At 37.5% G+C, this 21,894-nt stretch overlaps 1 long non-coding RNA gene across 1 annotated transcript in view; it reads left to right on the top strand.

The window, feature by feature from the left end:
• Positions 1 to 19,217, top strand: part of Slco6b1 (solute carrier organic anion transporter family member 6B1) — an 80,705-nt gene extending 61,488 nt beyond the window's left edge. Inside the window, exons 10-15 of the long non-coding RNA NR_185094.1 lie at positions 515 to 702; positions 4,429 to 4,493; positions 6,531 to 6,668; positions 14,393 to 14,536; positions 15,656 to 15,705; positions 19,059 to 19,217. This is a non-coding gene — a long non-coding RNA (solute carrier organic anion transporter family member 6B1). The remainder of the gene's footprint in view (positions 1 to 514; positions 703 to 4,428; positions 4,494 to 6,530; positions 6,669 to 14,392; positions 14,537 to 15,655; positions 15,706 to 19,058) is intronic.
• Positions 19,218 to 21,894: the final 2,677 nt, after the last annotated feature.

Here is a 21,894-nt window from a genome sequence, read left to right as displayed (position 1 = left end):
TCAAAACAATGTATGACAGGTTTAGTATGAGAATATTATTAAAACAATGCATTGTTATCGGATGTGATGGAACATGCCTTTAATCCCAGTATTCTGGGAGCAGAGGCAACCAGAACTCAGTGAATCCCAGACTAGCCAAAGATACACAGTGAGACTGTGCCTAAGTTATGCTGAGAGGATGAAAAGTCACATTCTTTAGGGAGGAGCATACCAGCTAGTTATTAATGGTCAGGCCTGAATGCGTATATTTAAATAACATTATACAAATTGGGCTAGTGTGTATCAACAATTAAGGAAAAGGAGGCTATGAATTTGAAAGGGGGACAAATAGCTTTGGGAAGGGCAAGAGAATCAGAAACTGAGATGATCACATTTTAATCTAAATCATATTTTAAAAAATGAAAAAAACTAGGCCTTTTCCCTTTGTATAATAACTAAGCTTTAAATTTTATACTGAGGTTATTTTTCTCCTGGCTGCATCTGAAATACTTGTTTTTATTGTCACTGTCCATAGACACTCTACAATTGTTCTTGCATTAAACATGGACTGGCAAATGCAGATTCTGAAAATGACCCCATTGATGCCTTCCTCGGAAAGTGTAACACCAAGTGCTATGCACTGCCTTTGTTCTTTGCCTTTTTCTTTTCGTCAATTGTCTTTTCCAGTTCAGCTAGTATACCTATCACCTTGATTATCCTCCGGTAAGTGTGTAATATTCATAATTATTATATATTTAGTACGTAAAATGATGCATTTAGAAACAGTTCAAGTCTTATAGCAAATGAGTTTCAGTTTAAAGTAGTAAATAGAGAAAATGTTTATATCATTCAAAGTCATGTATATGTTTACTTATCGTTCCATAACCTAGAAGACCTAAGCAGGACGATCATGAGTTCCAGCTCAACCTTGGAGTCACAACTAAACCAGGGTTCAAAACAAACAAACAAACAAACAAACAAACAAATAAATAAATAAGCAAGCAAGGGACCCTCAGTATTCTGTCTGGCTACTAATAGCAAAGCATTAATACACAAAGTCATTACACAAAAGTCAGCCAGTTTGGATATATTTATGAAAGTAAATGACCTATCATCAAGAAAAGCGTCACACTCAGAGTAACTTCAAACTTAGTGAAATATCAAGGAAAAAACCTAACCAAGGAGGTGAACTGTGTTTTCGATGAGAACAATAGAAAAGGAAAGAAATCAAAGAATGCATTAGAAAAAGGCATTTTGTGTATACAGGTCAGTAGAATAGATAGTGGGGAAATGCCCACACTACCAAATATAACCTATGAATTTATGCAAGCCCCGTCAGTGTATTCTAATGCCATTCTTCATAAGACAAGGGGGACTCCTAAAATATACATGTACGTATAAAACTTTCTGAATATTCAAACCTGTAATGAACACAGAAGCAATGAGCACAAAGCAAACGGTGAAACTATGTCCACCTTCAAACTACGCAACCAAGCCATAGTGGAAAAAACAACATTCCACTAGCACATAAGCTCAAATGAACAGTAACCGACTAGAATACAGTACCCAGAAATAAACCCACACAGGAAAAGCCCTCTAATTTAAATAAACATTTCCAAAATATATGTTGACTAAGATGTTTCTGTTGAATGCAGTCTTTTCAACAAACGGCTCCGTAAAATCTGGAAGTACACATAGAAAAACAAATGAAACTGATACAAAAAAAAAAAAGAAAAACAAAAATTAAATGAAACAAAGATCTTTATGTAAGACGCTAAACCAATAATGGCTGTAGCGTGTAATATTTCAAAATAACCCATGCTAACGCTGGCTAGGCACGGAGGGTGGTCTCAGTCTGTTCCCGTAGTTTTTCTTTTGTTAAAGCCTGTCCCACCAAAGTTGGCTCTGCTTCTCCAGAGCCCCCAAACAGCTCTCTCCTCCCCACAGCTGGCTGCCACCAAATCCACTCAGTGCTCCCAAATTATCATGGCTAGCTGGGGTGTACTTTTTGTAAACCCATGCTCTGCCTTGGTTCCCTTTCCCTGGAGCTTCGTTGAGTCTCTGTGAAAACGAAAACACCTCAGAATCTTAGTTTAAAATTGACAGATAACACAATCGCTGGGCACAGAACCCTAGCATCCTAATTTCTCCAACTATTCTAACTTAGAAATCTTCCAGTGGTGGATCCACCATCCACCACCTGAACTAATATCCTCTGGCCTCCTACAATGTGCCTGCCTTGCTCCCTCTGTCCAAAAGTTCTAGTTCCCTTCTCCCGTCTTTCCTCTTCCTCTCCCCGACCCAGTTCTGCCTCGTCGACCAATGATTAGTTTCTTATCTTTATTGTCCAATCAATTAGGGGAAAATTCCACTACAAATGACATTGTAAAATAGAAACTAACTGAAACATTTTCTGAAAGCACCCCCAATATAAACATAGGCAATATCTTTCTCAAAAGGTATCCAACAGCTCAGGAATCAGGAGGAATAAAACCGACAAGTGAGATTTCACGATATTTTTAAAAATCCGTACAGTAAAGAAAATGATTAAGAAAGGCTAGCATTCGATGAGCTGGGAAAGGGATTATGTCCTGTTACACCTCTGGCAGGAAACTGCTACTCGGAATATATGAAGAAATCAGAAAAATGAAGCACAAATAATTCAGTCAACGAATGGGGAAATACAATGTCTACACACTTTACCAAAAGAAATACACATATGCAATAAAGAAATGGAGAGATGTCCAATACAAACACAAAAGTGGCAAGGCTCTTTAATAGTAAAGTAAATGCAAATCTGCAACCATTCAGTTCCTGGTTTCCCCCAGTAGAAAGGCTACATTTAAGAAAAACAAAATCTTGTGAGGGCAAGGGAGGGAAAGAAGTGCCCTTGAGCTGAAGTTAATAGCTTTGCATCTGAACCTAGAAATCAGTGTGGATGCCCCTTAAAAAGATTATAAAAAGAATTACTACACGGCTCATCTGTAGCACTGCAGGTTACCTATGTGAGGAATCACAGCACAGAGTACTGACAGAGCCACACAGCACGGTCACTGAGCAGTGGTAACAACACTGCTAAATGGATAAAAAAAATACATGGTGCATATATTGGAGGATTAGTGGACCATAAAGAAGACTGAAATTACATCATTTGCTGGAATATTAATGAAACTGCATATCAACAGATTAAGGGAATAAAGTAGACTTGGAATTTTAAGCACTGTATATAGCACTTATATATAAGTACCTGTATATAGTACCTCATGTTTTGAATCTATCTTTTTTAAGTCATGAACTTAAATGAAAATCCTTAGGACATGAAAGGAAAAAGAGAGTGGAAGTTGATATAAAAGTGTGTGTGTGTGTGTGTGTGTGTGTATGTATATATATATATATATATATCACAATCAGTTTTCTTCAATGAATAACTGATTTAATCAATAAAAAACAAAGATATTCTTGCTTGTTATTCAACTTTCATATATATATATTATCAACTTTCATATATATTTCATATATATAATATATATGAATTTTAGTTGTTTTAAATGAAACAGTGATATTTTTATTTAAATTTGGAGTTGTGACTATAATAAAGGTACCACCTGAAAGAGGGGACAATCAGAAATTAGGATAAATCAAGTAAAGTTGAATAAAGTTGCAACCAAATATGGGGTGCATGTAAGGAACGACATTGCACAGTGTGGTATGCAGCCATCGTGCACTCCAGCAAATGAGAGAGAGAGAGAGAGAGAGAGAGAGAGAGAGAGAAGAAAAGAGAAGAGAGAGAGAGAGAGAGAGAGAGAGAGAGAGAGAGAGATTCAGTCACCCCAAGTAACCATGGGAAGAAGCCTGAAGGTAAAGAATGGACTTAAACTGTCTCCTTCATTCACAGTGCGGTTTAGTTAGAACCCAATGAAAAGCCAAAATGTCAAGTGTAGACTTAATGGTACAATTCATGAGTGTAAATCCCACCATAAACAGCAAACCAGGGAAATGGGCAGGGTACCTGACAATGTTGAAATGGACTCTAAGCAATATGGTAGAGGCAGGAAAGTAAACGTGAGAGCTAGAAAGAGCTGAGCTGTTTCCGGAAAAGGTGGCTCAGGCAGATTTGATCCATAAAGTTCTTTCTCATGGAAAGCACTACAGGATTTGAGTTTTAGGCAGCAAGTGAAAAAAAGGTGCAGAAATGGAAGGATTTACAGTATGTTCATAGGCCAAATTGAACTTTTGTCAACTGGGCAAAGAATATGAAATTATGCATATGATTATATGTAATTCTACATTACATATAAATATATAATCATAAAAATATAAACTTGCATATAGTCATGAATCTAAAATACATACACATAAGCATGTATTAATATATTTGAATAAATATATATTTAAATCTATACCTACCACATATCACCCATAGGTAATATCATTGATATTTGTTTTCAGAACTTTACCTACAAGTTTACATTCACTGGGCCTAGCTGTGACCTATACAATATTGAGAATATTTGGTATGTATTTTCAGCTATTTTTAATGAGAATTGTTCCTTTTGCTATATTGATTTGCTTAAATATAATTAAAATTATAAGTAAGTAATAATGTGCAATAACACAAAATAAATGAATAGAAGATCATTCTGAAAGATTTAGGAGCCAATTACAGAGAAAACATGTGAAATGAAAGCTATGCAGTTAAACCAAATATGCATCAATTACATTACCTCAGCTGGAACCATGCATTTAAACCAAAGTATTTTCATCATCTTGCACATGTGACTCTGAGAGACTGTACAAAACATTAACATACTCAAAGTCATTTCATACTTAGCATATGTTTGGGAAGTAACCAAATAGAATAAGTCCTTTATAAAAGTTTCATTACCGATGATGATAATCCTTAATTTGATGTCTATGGATATAAATTACCCCAAGAATAGATTGGATATTCTGGGGCGGTTTTGTTAGAACCCAATCAAAATCCAAATCCACGATGAGATTTTTAACTGGCTGGATATTTCAAATGCCTGAGAAAATAGCGACCGTTATTATGAGTCCATATTTGCATCAGCTATGTCATGTCTAGGAGACAGTGTTTTGTGTTTGTCTCTCTGTCCTGTAGCTCTTAACATTCCCTAAACTGGTCCTCTATGATGTTTCCTGAGATGTAGACAAGAGAAGGGTGACACACATGTCACATCTATAGGTGAGCACCCACAGTGAAATATTCTTAGCACAAGTCTGCTTTAAGCACCACATATGGAGTAAGACGCCTCTTGGAGACAGATCAGGAGCAGCACAAATGTATGGAAATACGCAGTGTTTAGGATGAAATTTCACAACATGACCATTTATAAAGACAACATCAATATTTTCTTTACTAGGGTATATGATTTCTCTACTCATGGTTTTGTTTTTGTTTTATTTTGTTGCCATGTTTATAGTACTAGTCATTAATTCCTCCCGCAAAGCAGTCCTCAGATTCAATCAAGGTAGTGGCTGCTTGTCGCCATAAAGGACCTTACCACTGTTGAGCCCTAAGCACCACCTGCCTGGTAGGTTGGTAGTGTAGTTTCCAATCATTTGTACTTTGAACCTGAAGCATATGGTGAGACGAGAAATGGTTCATTGCTTGCTGGGATGCACCTGCGGAGGAGGGACTCCGGAATATAGGTGAGATGAAAATAGAACGGAGGAAAACAGGGAGCAGAAGGGTCCAGGCAGTTTGTGAAGTGATGAGGCTGGAGGAAGAAGGACCAGGGAAAGTCCTAGACAAAATGATGTCTTCATGAAGAAGTCACATGGGCAGTAACAATCTTGCCATCTTAGTAAAAGTATAATAAAGTGGAATAATAGAACTCACAGAACATGAGAAAATGCAGGAGGAATAGAGTGCGAGCATTTTAAGAGGATAGGGATGAGGAGAACAATGGGACGAGTCAACCAAAATTAAAAATTATGATGAAAGTTTGTGAAATCCTACTTATTTACAAACTAGATAAAAATGAAAGACATAGATTGAAAATGTATTTTAATTTAATTGACCGCAGCATGGTGTACACACACTTGGGTGAGTGTGCATATTTGAATGTCATATACAATTCCACACACCCACTGGAGAACCTTGAACTATATCACGCTGGGGTAAAAAAAGAATATTGTAGAGTCGCAAACCACAGAATGCAATCACAAAGCAGTATTAAGTCATTCTCAGTCAGTGAAGCTCTCACAGTTGTGTATCTTTAAAGATACTGGAAGTCACAAAATCATGTGGTTTGCTTCTTTTGTTCTACCTACATCTCAAAAATATTCCCTGCAAACTCAGCAACTTAGAATTCTAAAATCATTTCAAAGTACTAATATTGGTATACATGCAGGAATCAGGATATTGATGAGCCAATCAATAAAAAAATCTATAATAATTTTAAATAATGTGTGTAGGAGTGTGTGTGTGTGTGTGTGTGTGAGTGTGTGTATTTTAAGAAAATATTATTCTAATCCTGCTCAGTAGTGTTTTTATGAAGAACTCATAATCACTGACTGTTTTCTAGGTTCCATCCCTGGACCACTGCTTTTTCGAATAGCATCAAGTAGTTCTTGTTCTTACTGGGACATTAATAAATGTGGACTCAGAGGACATTGTTGGATATATAATAAGTTTAAAATGATGTCCATATTGATGGGATTATGTAAGTGATGTAACACATATAAATTTAAGTAAATAAAATTGATTTACAATTTTCAGTTGTTTTAAAGCGAGGTAATAACTAACCATGAGCATATACGCTTATAATTACAGGCTTATACAATCATGTAGGAACATTTTATAAACTTATACTAAATTTATATAATTATATATTAATTTATACAATTTTATTATAGTATTAATATAATATTAAATGCACTTCAGTTCCCTGTTATTCTTTAAAAAAGCATGATAAGTGGCATAATTTCAGTCTGTTAACTTATTTTGCCTGTGCATTTATATATCCAAATTGATTTCACTTGTGAGCTTTTCATTTTCATGGTACTAAATATTAGATAAATATATGTATAAAATACTATAGATGTAAATAGCATCTTCAAAATACTTTTATCTGTTGGAAGACTAAACCTGATGTTTTGGGGTCATACAAACAAATTTGGATCCACACAAGAAATATTTTGTAATTTTTTTAGTTACTGAAAGTTTAATATGTTTACTTGGTATCAATCTTCAAGATATACATTTCCACATGTTATGGAGTTGGGTACAGACTTGGTGTTTATTAAATCAACAGAAAGCAGAGAGGGTGACATGAAAGTGGGAAAAACCTTTCTCTTCTCTAGTGACACACTTTTTCCACTGAGGTTGCTCCATGTCCACAAGCAGTGCCAACAACCAGGAACCCCGTATTCAAATCCCTAAGCCTATGGGACCCTCTCATTCACACTACTGCATTCCACTCCCTGCCTTTCATAAGGTCAAGGCCATGTCATAATGCAAAATACATCTAGTCAACTTTTAAAAGTCTCTAGAAAATACAACAGTCTCTATGCTGTTTGAATGACCAATGTTCATAGGCTCTTTAGAGATTCAAGGCAATCGATTAGCTATAATCCCCACATAAAAATCAATGACAGTTACCTACTTTCAGTATCTAAAGCACATTAGTCACATTGCTTTTCCAAAGGGGAGGAATTGGGACACAGTGGGGAGACAACAGACCAAAACAAGATCAAACCTTAGGAGTGAGCATGTCTCAGCCTGCAGGGAAGTGCCCAGGGATTTAGATGTCTCTGCCACTTCAGCTTTGCTACTCTCTTGGGTATATATTCCACCGCTCTGGCATCTGTATCATCTTGTTGTCTTTCTACTGCTACCCAGGATGCACTTTCACACTTTCATTATAAGGACTCTCAAGGCTTCTTAAACATTCAGAGCCTTCCTCTTGACGGAACTCTCCTGCTGTGTTTGCTGGCCTCAGTATCATACTGAACTTTTGAAGGAGGAATTTAAACATACTCCCTTTACTTTTCCATCTACCACAATCCCATAGTGCCTTGTTAGAACTTAGCATTGTCTCTCACACCCTGGAATTGTAGTTGCAGTACTTTCTGAAAGCTTCCTCAGAGCAGAAAACATTCAGCCTCTCTTTCACAAATTGGAAAGTTGTCTGGGTGCGCTTATGGTATCTTTTACTTTAGCCCAGTGAAGAAGTCTATCTTTTCTAGGAAAATATCTCCTTTACAATAATACCGCTCTTCCAGCATTTGCCTTAACTATAACTAGTACTCGTTTTTCCATCCAAACTCTACATTTCTATTTCTTTCTGCCTTCTCCTTTTTTCTCTGAAGAATCACATAAGAGAAATAGAAAATAACAAAGCCCCGAGTTTAATGACATGCTGTCTTGAAATGACTTCCACCATTGAAATCATCCCATAATTATCCGTGAAGCTCGTAGAACACAGGGAGAAGATAGGCAAACTCTCTAGCAAAATATCACAAGGATGGCCTGTAAGTGGTCTTACTTTCCCCAGGAAACTTGTTGAACTGTGCCTCTACAGCCCACATTTCTCTCGGTGCTTCTTGAATAACCCATGATGCTCTGCGCACACAGATCGACTGCTCTTCCAGCCCACAGATTCTTCACAGTGATCTCACTCTCTGGTACCAAGTTCTGTATTAGATACTTTCCTGTTGCTGGGATAAAATGCAGAAACGAAAGCAGCTTATAGAAGAGTCTGCCTCGAGTGTGGTTTCTGAGTGATGACAGTCCGCAGGTGGGAGGCACAGGAGAAAATGGCACAGAGGGGGGGGGGAGGGAGTGTAAACTAGAATTGGGGTAACCTCATGAATTCCCCAGTCCTACCCCAATGGCATGTTTCCTTCAGGAGAGCCACCTCCTCCTAACAAGGCCATCAGCTGGGGACCAGTGTCCAAACGCCTGAGGCTCAGGGAAAACTTGTCACTCAAACCACTATGATAAGTTTCTTTTAAAAGCAGGGATTGGGGGAAAAGTGTAGAAGGTCACGGTAAAGTGGTAAAGTAGGGTGTGTCTGGGAAGACCTAGAGGGACGAGTGGAGGATGAGTATACCAAATAGAATGTGTGAAATTCTGAAAGGACTTTTTAATTAAATCTAAAGAACCTTCATGACTTCTTCTTAAAACAAAACGAAGCTTATACCTCTAACATAGGGATAAGGTGATACTAGGAAAACAAAGCACATTTGGATGAACCCAAACCTGCCTGACCCAATGGAAATTGGTCCTTTTAAAGAAGCCGAGGAAACTGCCAGTGGGGAATAGTAGGGCCTTAACCATGGTGGTGGTTCCCCATCACCAACTCTGGCTTGAAGGTGTTAAAAGGAGACTGCAGAAAAAGCACAAGCCATAAATTTAAATTTTCAGTCCATTTTAAAGAGCTGAAGAAGATACGCCATCATCTTTTATCCATCCCAAGATGCAGGTCTTCTCTTTATCCAATAACCTTATCTACCCGCTAACCAGTCAACGGCCATCCTGGCTCAAATGTCACGTGCTGTGCTATCCCAGGGCTTGTGTTCAGGTAGCCTTTGATTTACATAATAACAGCCTCAAAGTTATGAGAGAAGAAATACCCAGATATTGTGGAGAGGAATCACTGAGAGTTCTTTTTAATGAAATGAGAATGAACAAGAGTATTTTATCGGGAAAAAATTATTGGATCAAGTCGCTATGATTAACACTGAGAACATTATCTTCCTGAGAAATTACAAAATAGGAAAACAGAGTTATATTAATATTGATATTTTATATAAAAATTCAAGAATGGACCTAGCACAGATGAGTGCTTAAATTTGAACAAAATATTTGTGGGTTAAAAAATACATGAATACAATCTGAGTTTTAATTTAATGGATAGAAGAACTGGACATTAAGCCAGAAAGTGAGGTTGTCTGTGTTGATTGTTTGAATGTGAGCCACTTGGTGCTAAGCACAACTTCATACCCATTAGAGAATCTTGGAATATATTCCCATATTAGTACTGGATAAAAGAAAACTACTATAGATACAAAAAGAGAATGCAATCAGAAAGCAATATATAAATAGAAGCAAAATTCAGTAGAAAAAAGTATAAGAAACAATAAGAGCTTCAAAGTGAACAGAAAGAGCATTAGTAAGCTTAGAACTATTACAGAACGTGGGAAGCAATCTAAAAAAATGATGATGGATAATGACAAGCTGACATTCCATATCAGCGATACTATTCTGCCTTGAAAAATGAAGAAACATTTCTCTCATAATATGGATAAGCTAGATAGACACCGTGTGTATTATTTTTTTGTTTTGATTGCTTTAAATCAATCTTGATATTTTATAATGATACAAATAATAATGGTGGTTGCGTCCTGGCGTATTATAATGAAAAGAAGCTTATTTAGTCCACAGTTTTGGAGTTGAAAATTTCACATAGGATTCCAATTCTACAAGAGACTTTTTGCTGTATCAGATCACAGTCTTTGACATAATCTGAGACCTGCTTGTTAGAGGGCTATCACATTGTGACACGAGAAGCTAGAAAATCCAGAAATTAGGCTCTGTTAACATAGAAGTAATCCAGGTCAATTTTTTTTTCTTTTCTTTTTTTCGGAGCTGGGGACCGAACCCAGGGCCTTGCGCTTGCTAGGCAAGCGCTCTACCACTGAGCTAAATCCCCAACCCCCAGGTCAATTATTTGTACAATCTATATTTCTAGTATTCTCTGTGAGTCTCCTGCTGGGTCCTACCTATTACAAGACTTATCATCGTGGTATTCATACAATGAAGTCAAACTTTGCAAGCATGAATTTCCAATCTTCCACAACTCATCCTTGGTTTCCATGATCTACGCTCTTCTCCTAATGTAAAATATAAAAATCACATCCTTATAGTGTCAAGGACCTGCAGAATCCCTACAAAGTTCAAGTCCAAAACTTGACTAGTGTTGTCCAGCCTTCCAGCTGACTTTGGGCTGTTCTTCCTGACTCGCTTGGAGAATTTTTTAGAAGTTTTCAGGACCCCACAACACTTGCAATTTGCTTCTCTGGACAATTAGGACCACTTAGTAAGATCTGCTGCCCACGAGAGCAATAAAACTCAGGTCTGAGCCATGACCACTCAAGTCCAAGTGGATCAAGGACCTCAACACGAAACTGGACACACTAAATCTAACAGAAGAGAAAGTTGGTAACTGCCTTGAATACATTGTTGCAGGATACAATCTCCTGACCAGAAAACAAAGGGTTTTAGGCTCTAAGATCGACAACTGGCAAATGATGCCCAATTTAACTGAAAAGCTTCTATAAGGCAAAGGACACTGATCGCAGTGCAAAGCAGTAGCCTACCAACTGGGAAAAGAGCTTCACTAGCCCTACATCTGACAGAGAGCTAATGTCTAAAATACACAAAGAACTCAAGAAGCTAGACTCCACCAAGTCAAATAACCCAATTTAAAAACAGGGTATGGAGATAAACAGAGGATTCTCAACAGAGGAATCTAGAGTGGCTGAGAAGCACCCAAAGAAATGTTCAGCATCCTTAATCAGCAGGGAAATGCAAATCAAAATGGCTCTGAAATTTCACATTACAACAGCCAAAATGGGTAAGATCAAAAGTCAAGTGGCAGCCAATCCGGACAATTATGTGAAGAAAGGGAAAATTTGGAACTAGTTTTACCTGCGGACCCAGCTATACTGCTCCTGGGCATATATACAAAACATGCTACATCATACCACAAAGACACATGGTCCATTATGCTCATAGCAGCTTTATCATAACAGCCAGAAACTGGAAACCAACCAGATGTCCCTCAACAGAAAAATGAATGTAGAAAATGCAGTTCATTTGCACAGTGAAATCCTATTTGGCTATTTAAAAAAAAAAAAAAACAATTTTGAAGGCAAATGGATGGAACTAGAAAATATCATCCTGAGTGAGATAACACAGACCCAAACGGACATGGAACCACTGACAAAGTGGATTTTACCCATGGAGTTTAGAACACCCTTGATATACCCCATAGAAGTAAAACAGGAAAGAAGACCCAAGAAACGATGCTTGAATCACACTTAGAAGTGTAAACAGTATCATCATAGGAGACAGAGGGAAGGAGGGAACTGGATGGGTGGGGGGAACGGGGAGTCAGGATCAGGTGTGGTGAAAGATAGGAGAGAGGTCCAGAACACTAGGAGAAAGACTGCAAATCTTCAGCTGCCAGGATTGGCGGGAAATATCTAGGAAGTCCCAAAGACCTGTCATGGGGGATGCTCCTGGGACTCAGTGAGAGTGACCTTAGCTGAGATGCCTATCAGTGGGGACATTCGACCTGTAGAGGACACTTCCTGTAGCCATCCAGGTCCCCAGCGGAGGTATAGAACCCTCAACCCACCCTCAAAACTTTCAACCCCAAATTTTCCTGTCTAAAAGAAATGTAAAAACAAAGATAAAACAGAGACTGAAGGAAAGGCCAACCAATAACTGGCCCAACTTGAGACCCATCCCATGGGCAAACCCTAATCCCTGACATTACTAATGATTCTCTGTTAATTCTTACAGACAGGAGCCTAGCATGACTGTCCGCTGAGAGACTCTACCCAGCAGCAGATTGAAACGTGCAGATACCCACAGCCAAACATTGGATAGAGATTAGGGACTCATGGAAGAGTTGGCAGGAGGATGGAAAAAAGGGGATGGGAATGTCTCAGGAAGACAAATAGAGTCAAATTATCTACCCACCCCCGCCCTCCAGAACTCTCATGGACTGAGCCACCAACCGAAGAACATACATAGGCTAGACCGAGGGCCCCATAACAGATGTAGCAGATGTGCAGCTGAGTCTCCAAGGCTGCCTTTTCTGGACTCAGTGGGAGAGGATGTATCCAATCGAGCAGAGACTTGAAGCGCCGCCGGGGAATAGGAGTGGAGGGGGCACTTCAGTCTCTCAGAGAAGGGGAGAGGGATAAGGGGAGAGACTCTATGGGGGAGAAACTATGGTGGGGGGTAGCAGCGTTTGGGATGTAGATAGAGAGACATAGATAGTTAAAAGTTAAAAAAAAAAAACTAAAAGGAGGAAAAAAGAAAGGAAGGAATCAGGGAGGAAACAGTTTCCCTGAGCAGCAAGCCCATGCTGAGTGATGGCGCTCAGCCCCTGAGGGCCTTGGCTCATCGTTTAGATGCGCCATTGAACACTCCTGTTTAGTCACAGTAATCTCATCGGCAAGTCCTTACGGGTCACACTTAGGTTTTGTTCTTCCAAAGATGTGGTTGTGCTCTTTCTTGACCAGGCTATAAACTCCCCGTGTCTTTGCCTTCCCATTCCTTTGGTTCTACTGAAATTCTGAATAAAAACAGCCAGTGCTGCCCACAGCATATCATTGCTGATTGGTTGTTTTAAATTCTGCCCCCTCGATGTTAACCACGTCTCTTGGTATTTCTTTGCACTCTTCGTTCTGGGTAATCCTTCCGCCAGGTCAGTCTTTGTAAGACTGCAACAGAATGCTCTGTTCTGTCACAGATCCTTCTGAGTGAAAGCGTGGTTTCCCACCTCTTGGTCTCACCGGCTCTGGAAAATGTATTCAAAGAGGACTCCGTGCCACTGCCCTGTTGCTCTTACCTATCTTTGGATGCCAATTATTTATTTATTTATTTAGACATAGGCGATATTAATGTATGGTCTGAACTTTTTCTATTCTTGTCACATAAGTTTCTTATTACCAATACATTCTTCTTGGAAGCACCACTCGATGTATTTTCCATGATTTCTCATTTGTTTTTCAAGCTCTGTGTTTCCAAAAGAATATTAGTTATTCACTACCTATAATTTTCATTGTAATATTACAGGTAACTTTATCTTTGAGAGAGTATCCCTTGACTTATATGAAATAATGAATAAATGGAAAATAATCATTAACTTACTTGTGTTGTAGCTATATTGACTAACTGGTATTTTTTTTTTTTTGCTACATCATTTTGACTCTTAACAGGATTTATTACTTGTGAAGTTTAATTATTACATAACAATTTTAATTTTCAAAAACCTATGAAAGCAATTTTCTATAAATTAATGTTTATGTATGGGAAATGATCAATATTTCAAACACTAAACCTGCTTAAATCTTTAAGAATGTTTCAGTTTCTTTTGATGATAAATTTGGAAAATGCATTTATGTGTCTTTACATTAATACAGTAAATGAATGCATAAAACACTACTCTTTGGAGGCTATCTGATTAATATGAAAAGTTTAGTAAGCATTGAAAAATTAATTTTAAATCACTATAATATTAACTTTATTTTGTAATTTAGAAATTAATACTTTCAGAAGTAAACTATATACTTTCTTGAGGTGCTTGGCATTCTTTTCAAAACTTTTATTAAAAACATAGTTACATTATGATTTTCTTTAATACAGGTATTTCTTGCAAATTAATCTCAACCTTGCTCTCCCTCTTGGCACTTTTAAAGTATAATGTTTTAAGAGTTGGAAGTGAGGGCGTAAAGAAAACAAAAGAAAGCAAAACAAGAAAAACGTAATTCTTAACTGATTTCTTCTTTGGTAAGAACTTTGTTTTTCCCTTTGTCAATGGAGTAACTTTTAAGATAATAATAATGATGTAGTTTAAAAGTATGTTTCATGTAATGCTTCAATTAATCTGAGCATAAAACCATGACTTGTTTTAAGATTGCTTAAGATATTTGAATATCTAACTTTTTTCTTTAAAAAAATTTTTGGGTTATGGTGCATGTTTTTAACCTCAGCATTTGGGAGGCAGAGAAAATAAATCTGTGAATTCAAGGCCAGCCTGGTCTACAAAGTTTTAGGACAACCAGAGCTACCAACTCTGTTTCCAAAAAACAAAGAAAAAAAACAAAACAAAACAAAACAAACATGCTAAACTTAACTCAAAAATAGGCACGTGCATACACACACACACATACACACATACACACACACACACACATACACACATACACACACACATACACACACACACACACACACAAATCTATAGCAACAAATGGGGGGGGGTAATTAAGAGAACTGGCTGCTCTTGCAGAAGTCCTGAGTTCAATTTCCAGCAACAGCATGGTGCGTCACACAACTATCTGTAATGTAATCTGATGCTGTCTTCTGGCATGCAAGTTTTCATGCAAATAGAGCACTCATATACATAAAATACATAAATAAATCTTTAAAAATATTGCAGGTATTTTTCCTTTCATCAAAAATTAATTCATTTCTCATACATTATATTCTGATTACAGTCTGTATTCTTTCTATTCCTCGACTTCCTCCCCACCTCCCCTCCTCTCCTGGTGTACCCCCTTTCTGTCTCTCATTAGAAAGTAAGCTTCTGGAAGATAACCAAACACAACAAAATAAAATACAATGAGATAAAAAAGAAAAATTGTTACATTGGACCTGGACAAGACAACCCAACAGAGGGAAAAGAGCAGGCACAAGAATCAGAGATCCATTCCTTCAGATACTCAGGAGTTCTGTTAAAACCCAAAACTGAAAGCTGCAATTTATGAGAGAACTGCGTGCAGGCTTTCTGATTGCTGTTATGCTGTCTATGAGTTCATATGAGCCTGCCCCGATTGACTCAGAGAGCCTCGTTCTGGTATCTTCCATTCTCTCTGGCTCTTATACTCTTTCCTCCTTTTCTGCCAGGTTTCCTGAGCTCCGAGGAACAAGATTTGATTGAGACATCCCATCTAAAGGTACATGTTCCAAGAATTCCTCTCTGCATAATGTCTGGCTGTGGGTCCCTGCGTCTATTCCCATCTGTTGCAGGAGGAAGCTTCTCTGGTGATGACTGAACAAGGCACTGATGTTTGAGTAGAGCAGAATATCATTAGAAATCATTTTACTGCCTTTTTTTTTAAAAAAAGAAAAGTAGTGTTTGGTTTTATCCTAGGTCTCTAGGCTATCTAGTATCTGGTTCTTGGTCACCCAAGCAGCGTCAGGTATGAGTTCTGGCTCATGGAGTGAGCCTTAATCAAATCAAATCTGGGTCGGCTGTCTCCACAAGTTTGGTGCCATCATTGCCTTAGCATATCTGAGAGGCAAGACAGATTGTAGACCAGAATATCTTCCGACACCAACAAGACTAAAACGTAGGGGTTAAGGCTCCATGTAGGCACCAGCTGGACTTACCCATGTTCAAAAGGTGGTGCAGGTGTTGTCCTTGGCAATGTGGCTAACTTATTATCTTAACAACAGCCTGACTTGTTTGAGGATTTCCATTTACCTGTTTAGTCAACAACTAAAATGAATGCAACATAGTCCCACTACTGAAAGCTGCCCTTGAGACAAGAGATGGGTTTTTTGGACTCTCTCCCCCATTATTAGGAGACCTCACTTAGATCACCCTTATACGTTCTAGGGCGTTTCTACTGCACTAGATTTCATACCATCCATCAAATATCCATCAAGATCTCCTTTAGCCCCATCTCCACTCCTACCCCCCACATGACTATCTCATTCCCTTCTATGTCCAGCCCCAGTGCACTCTTACAATCTATTGTTTTCCCCTCCCAGGCAGATCCCTGCCCCCCACGCCCTTCCCTTCTGTGTCTGTGTGTATGGACTGTAGGCTGGGCATCATTTATTTAATGACTACTAACCACATATATGTGCCTATATACCATTTTTACCTTCCTGGGTCTGGATTACCTCACTCAAGATTATTTTAATCTCCTTCAGTCCATTTGCCTGCAAATTTAATGGTACAATTTTTCAACCATAAGCAATACTTTACTGTGTAAATGCACCACATTTTCTTTATCCATCCTTGAGTTTGGGGTCATTTAGAGTTATTTACAATTCCTAGCTACCTGTTATGAACAATGCAGCAATCAGTACTGTTGAGGAAATGTTCTTGTAGTAGGATGGATTGTCCTTCAACTATATATCCAAGAATGTTAGAGGTGAATGGATTCCCACCCTTCTGAGTGACCCCATGCAGGTTGCTATAGTGGCTGCATAAGTTAGCACTCCCACCATCAATGAAAGAGTGGTACCCTTCTTCCACACCATGTGCTGTCATTTGTTATTGGACTTAGACGTTCTGATGTGTATAAGACAGAATATCAAAACAACAAAATTGATTTGCATTTTCCTGGGAGCCAATGATGCTGAACATTTCCTTTATACGTTTCTCAGACATTTGAGTTTCCTCTATTGAGAAATCTTTGTTTAGATCTGTACCCCATTTTTGAATTAGATTATTTTGCTTTTTTCGATACCTAGATTCTTTAGTTCTTTATATATGTTTGATATTAGTTCCCCATCTGGCATGGAGTTGGTAAAAACCTTTCCCATTCTGTAGATAGCTGCTTCGTCCAAGTTAAGGTATACGTCGCCTTCCAGAAGCCTTCCAGTTGCATGAGTTCCCATTTATTAATTGTTGATTTTAGTGCCAGTGCTACTGGTGTTCTGTTTAGAAAGTCTTCTTCTGTGACAATGTGCTAAAGGCTTTTCTTTCACTTCCTCTTCTGTCAAGACTCAGTATGTTTGGTTGAATGTTGAGGTTTTTGGTTCACGTAGACCTGAGTTTTGTGCAGGGTGATAAATATGGCTTTATTTGCATTCTTCTACATGCACGCATCCAGTTAGATCAGTACCATTTGTTAAAGATACTGTGGATTTTTTTCCAGTGTTTATTTCTGGTTCCTTTATTTAAAAAAGTCAGGTGCCCATAGGTGTGGCAATTTAAATCTGGGTCTTTAGTTAGATTCCATTGATCAATGTATCTGTTTTCTGCCAGTGTCATGTGATTTTCATTACTATAGTTCTGAGGTACAACTTGAAACTGGGAATCGTGAGATCTCCAGCAAGCAGATCTTTTACTTATTGTTCAGGCTTGTTTTAGCTTTCCTTTTTTCTTTTCTAATTAGCTTGTTTTTTTTTTTTTGGTTGTTGTTGTTCATGTGAAGTTGAAATTTTTCCTTTCGAGGAAGAGCAGAGGAATTTTTTTTCCCCCTGGGGATGGACTGTGGGTTCGAAGGAATTGGGAGATGCAGTAAAGCAGAAAGTAGAGAGGGGATATTAGGAAGGGAAGGCTTGTGTGGTCCACAGAAGATGGAGGAAGGGACACAGAAGGCTGCAACAGGGGTTCTATCTCAGTGCTGGAGGTGAGACTTGGGGATTGGATCTGAAGGGACAGAGAGCACTGGTAATACTTTTAATAGGAAGGGAATAGAGGAGTGTGAAATGGAAATGTGAAAGTGTGCACAGTTTAACTCTACAGGGTTTCCCCATTAGTTACCGGGATATAGGCCATATAGGATTAACTCCCTTTCTTCAAGTATATTTAAAATGTTCTACTTTATAACTGAGAATTTCACACATGCAAAAATGAAATGCTAGCATACACCTCATCCTCCTAATTTCTATTTATGTTAATTTTATCTGGCAACTTGGTAATTGTTTCTCAATAATCTAACACATTAAATTAGATATTTCAACTTAAACTAAAATTACATTAAATTTCCAAGATAAATTATTTTAGCCTTTTAATAGTTAAATTTCTACTGAGATTTGTTTTAGAAAACATGAAATTTGATGTTGTCACACATCTCTACATTTTACATTCACTCAAATTTTATTAAAAGTGCCTGATAATCTGAATAAATTGCCTGGTTTTTTCTTTATCATTTAGTTTAAAATTAAGCCCAACTATTTCTTATGGAGGAAAAGTTGCACTTAAATATGGAAGCATATTAATTAATGTATGGGATTTGTCTCAAATTAAGTTGTGCTTCTAAAGAAATTTTAAGTTTTCATATTTGGTACATATTTTGTTACAGCTTCCACATACTAGATAAAAAATATTTTTTTCTACAACAAGAAAACAAATAGGCCAGGTTCCTCTACTGTTCCTTCTCTGGGAGAAGTGATAACCTTAACACAACTTTGCATAGAAGGATGACTCCATTCATACACATGGCAGGTAGAAGAAAGTATGGGGCAGAAAATACTCATTGGACTCACACTCTTTAAATTGAATATGCAATGTGAAAATCTCATTTTATGTGAAAATTGACTGACTGTTTTTGGTTTAAATCTGTAGGACTGGAGAACCTGTGAGGGTCCAGGTTCGAAGGACAGCAGCCTATCCTTTGGAGATTTCCTAAGATTGTGGCAGCACTGTAATTTCATAAGAGAAAATTATCAGAAAAATATCTATGCAAATTTTCATTTCATTAATAAAGAATACTTTTGTGAAATGTTTCTGACCATGTCTTGTGGGTTAGCACTTTTTCCTTAGTTTTATTTTGGAGACAGCGTGTGTTCCTGACATAGCACATACATGAGCAGCTACTAGGAGTCAGTTTTCTCAAACCACTGTATGCTAAGGGGATTGATATGTATATATTAAATAATTTAAAAATAACATTCGTTTCTGTAGTAAGAATTATTAAAATTATGTCCGAGGGCTCCTTGCCCATCTTAGAATATTTATGTTCCCAGGCTAAGGGCATACACAGCCTTTGTATTTTAATATGCCTTAGGCAGCACAGTAGGTGACCAGTTGCTTACCCCCATGTTGTTAGAATCTACTTTCCTATCTACAATCCCAAGTTATCACTTCTTATCTGGGCTTCTCTTAATGCAATTGGACATCCCTCTGGACCATGCTTTCATGCCCTTAGCCCATGTGGATGTCCTTCTCTTTTCTGCATGTTCTCTTTCTTCTGTGGCAGCTTATCTCTCCCCCTGTGGTCCTCTCTCTCCAAGCCCATGAAACCTCAACCACACCTATGTCTATTCTTCCCACCTACTGGCTCCTGGTATCTTTATTTCCCAATCAAAATAAACTTGGGGGCAGATTCCTAGGGGTTATGTGAAGACTCCAGGTCTTGGGGACACGTTCTTAGCACTACAGTAAAGAATAAAAGAAACTTCAATTGTAAGATGGTAACTAGTCTTCAACCCTGTCAGAGATTTAAGAAGGAATTAAGTATTACCTAAGTATGTAGGAAGCATAAAGATATAGCTTCAAAAACTTACAACAATGGGCAAAGACAGCTGAGTGCCTGGATGGTTCCCAATATTCATAGACCATTTGAGTATGTATCTCTAGACTTCTGGAACAGAACTTCTGACAGACCTTAAGAGAAGCATGAATTATAAGGACTAGCTTACATGGTCTTGGCAGAGCTTAGCAATCAATTGTCCTGCATTCATTTGTCCTTTTAGCTCAGTGGCTAGCTTGCCACAATTGAAGCAACTCTGCCTTGAGATATTGATGCTCAGTTTCTTCTTTAAAGTGGAATGGGGGTAGTGTCAGAAGCAGACATATCTCACAGTCAAAGGATCTTTTAATAGTGAAGGAACATCCAATATATTGTGTGGATCTCTGACATTTTTGAAGACCATCTATATACAGTATAACTGAATTGTCAAACACTGATTATCTTTAGCTATTTACTGTTTGAATATTGTTGAAAACACTTTATTGTAATTAACTAAATTAGAATCTAATATCATCAAGAGTTTTACTATATGACTATTAACTGGCATTACTTAATCATTCTAAATGGTTTGTAATAGCAGTTATTAAAAGGACTGGGTCTAAGCTTTGTATTCTTAAATGAGTTATGTGGGCACAATGCCTATCTAATGAAGCAAAATTAATTTTAAATTTTGTATCAATATACAAAGATTTATACCAATGAAAACCTTAAACCTGTAGCAATATATAAATTCTATACCAATGTAAGAAAATAAAACCAATTCTGTATCAAAATATAAAGATTTCTACCAATGTAGAATTACAGTTATAAAATGATTTGTTTAAGAGTAGATTTAACAATTCATCCCTATTTTCTTAATCTCAATATTAGCATATCCCCCTTTTTTTTAACCACCTTCCATTTTCTTAAAATTCAACGGATAGAAAATAGGAAGGGAAAGATATAAATTTTTGAGTTTAAGTTTTTAATTTAGTTTTCTCCTTGCCTAAAACTATACTTATTTATAAATTATCTTTTAAAATAACAATATATGTATAACTTATAAAGTAATTAAGTCAGATATCTTAATCTAAGGGTTTGGGGTGATAATTATTTATTATTTTTTGTTGAAGTGGGATGAAGACTTTTGGAGGAACAAGTAAATTAGAAAAAAGATGGTTATCCTTGGACTTCACATACACATGTGCCTTACGGTTTTACTGTGTGAACAGACACTGTGACCAAGGTAAGTCTTATAAAGGACAATATTTAATTGGGGCTAGCTTACAGGTTCACAAGTTCAGTCCATTATCATCAAAGAGGGAACATGGCAGCATCCAGACAGGCATTGCGCAGGAGGAGCTGAGAGGTCTACATCTTCATCTGAAGGCTATTAGCAGAATATTGGCTTCCAGGCAGCAAGTACTAGGGTGTTAAAGTCCATGCCACAGTGACACACCTACTCCAACAAGACCAAATGTCCATGTAATGCCACTCTCTGGGCCAAACATATACAAACCATCACAACATGCATGTTTGGTTTCTAACATTTATACATGGGAATGCAAACATGAACACATAAACTCATTGCAACGCTCATACACAAAAACATGAAAATTATAAAAAATCATTACACATTTGAGAGTACAAGTATAGGTGAAAATTAAGAATTTCTGTACTAAAACGGGAATATACAGAGAACTCATATTTCCAACAACCTATGGATTTCGTTAGTGTAATTGGTCATTTTTAATAGCAGATTGCCTAATACAATGTAAAATCATAAAACCTGGTTAAGTGCATCCTTTACCTCAGCTATATCTTCAAAGTGGAAACAAATAGAACTGACTGACTTTGGTGTTGGCTTACAATTGATCAAGTCTTATCTCCACAGACTTATTAAGACATTGGAAATTCATGGCAAGGTTCTGGTTACAGAGTCACAGAACT

This window comes from Rattus norvegicus, chromosome 9, assembly GCF_036323735.1.
Source record: "Rattus norvegicus strain BN/NHsdMcwi chromosome 9, GRCr8, whole genome shotgun sequence".
Taxonomy (NCBI): Eukaryota; Metazoa; Chordata; class Mammalia; order Rodentia; family Muridae; genus Rattus; species Rattus norvegicus.
The sequence above is the reverse complement of the archived record's forward strand: the minus strand, read 5'-3'. Positions and strand labels throughout refer to the sequence as shown.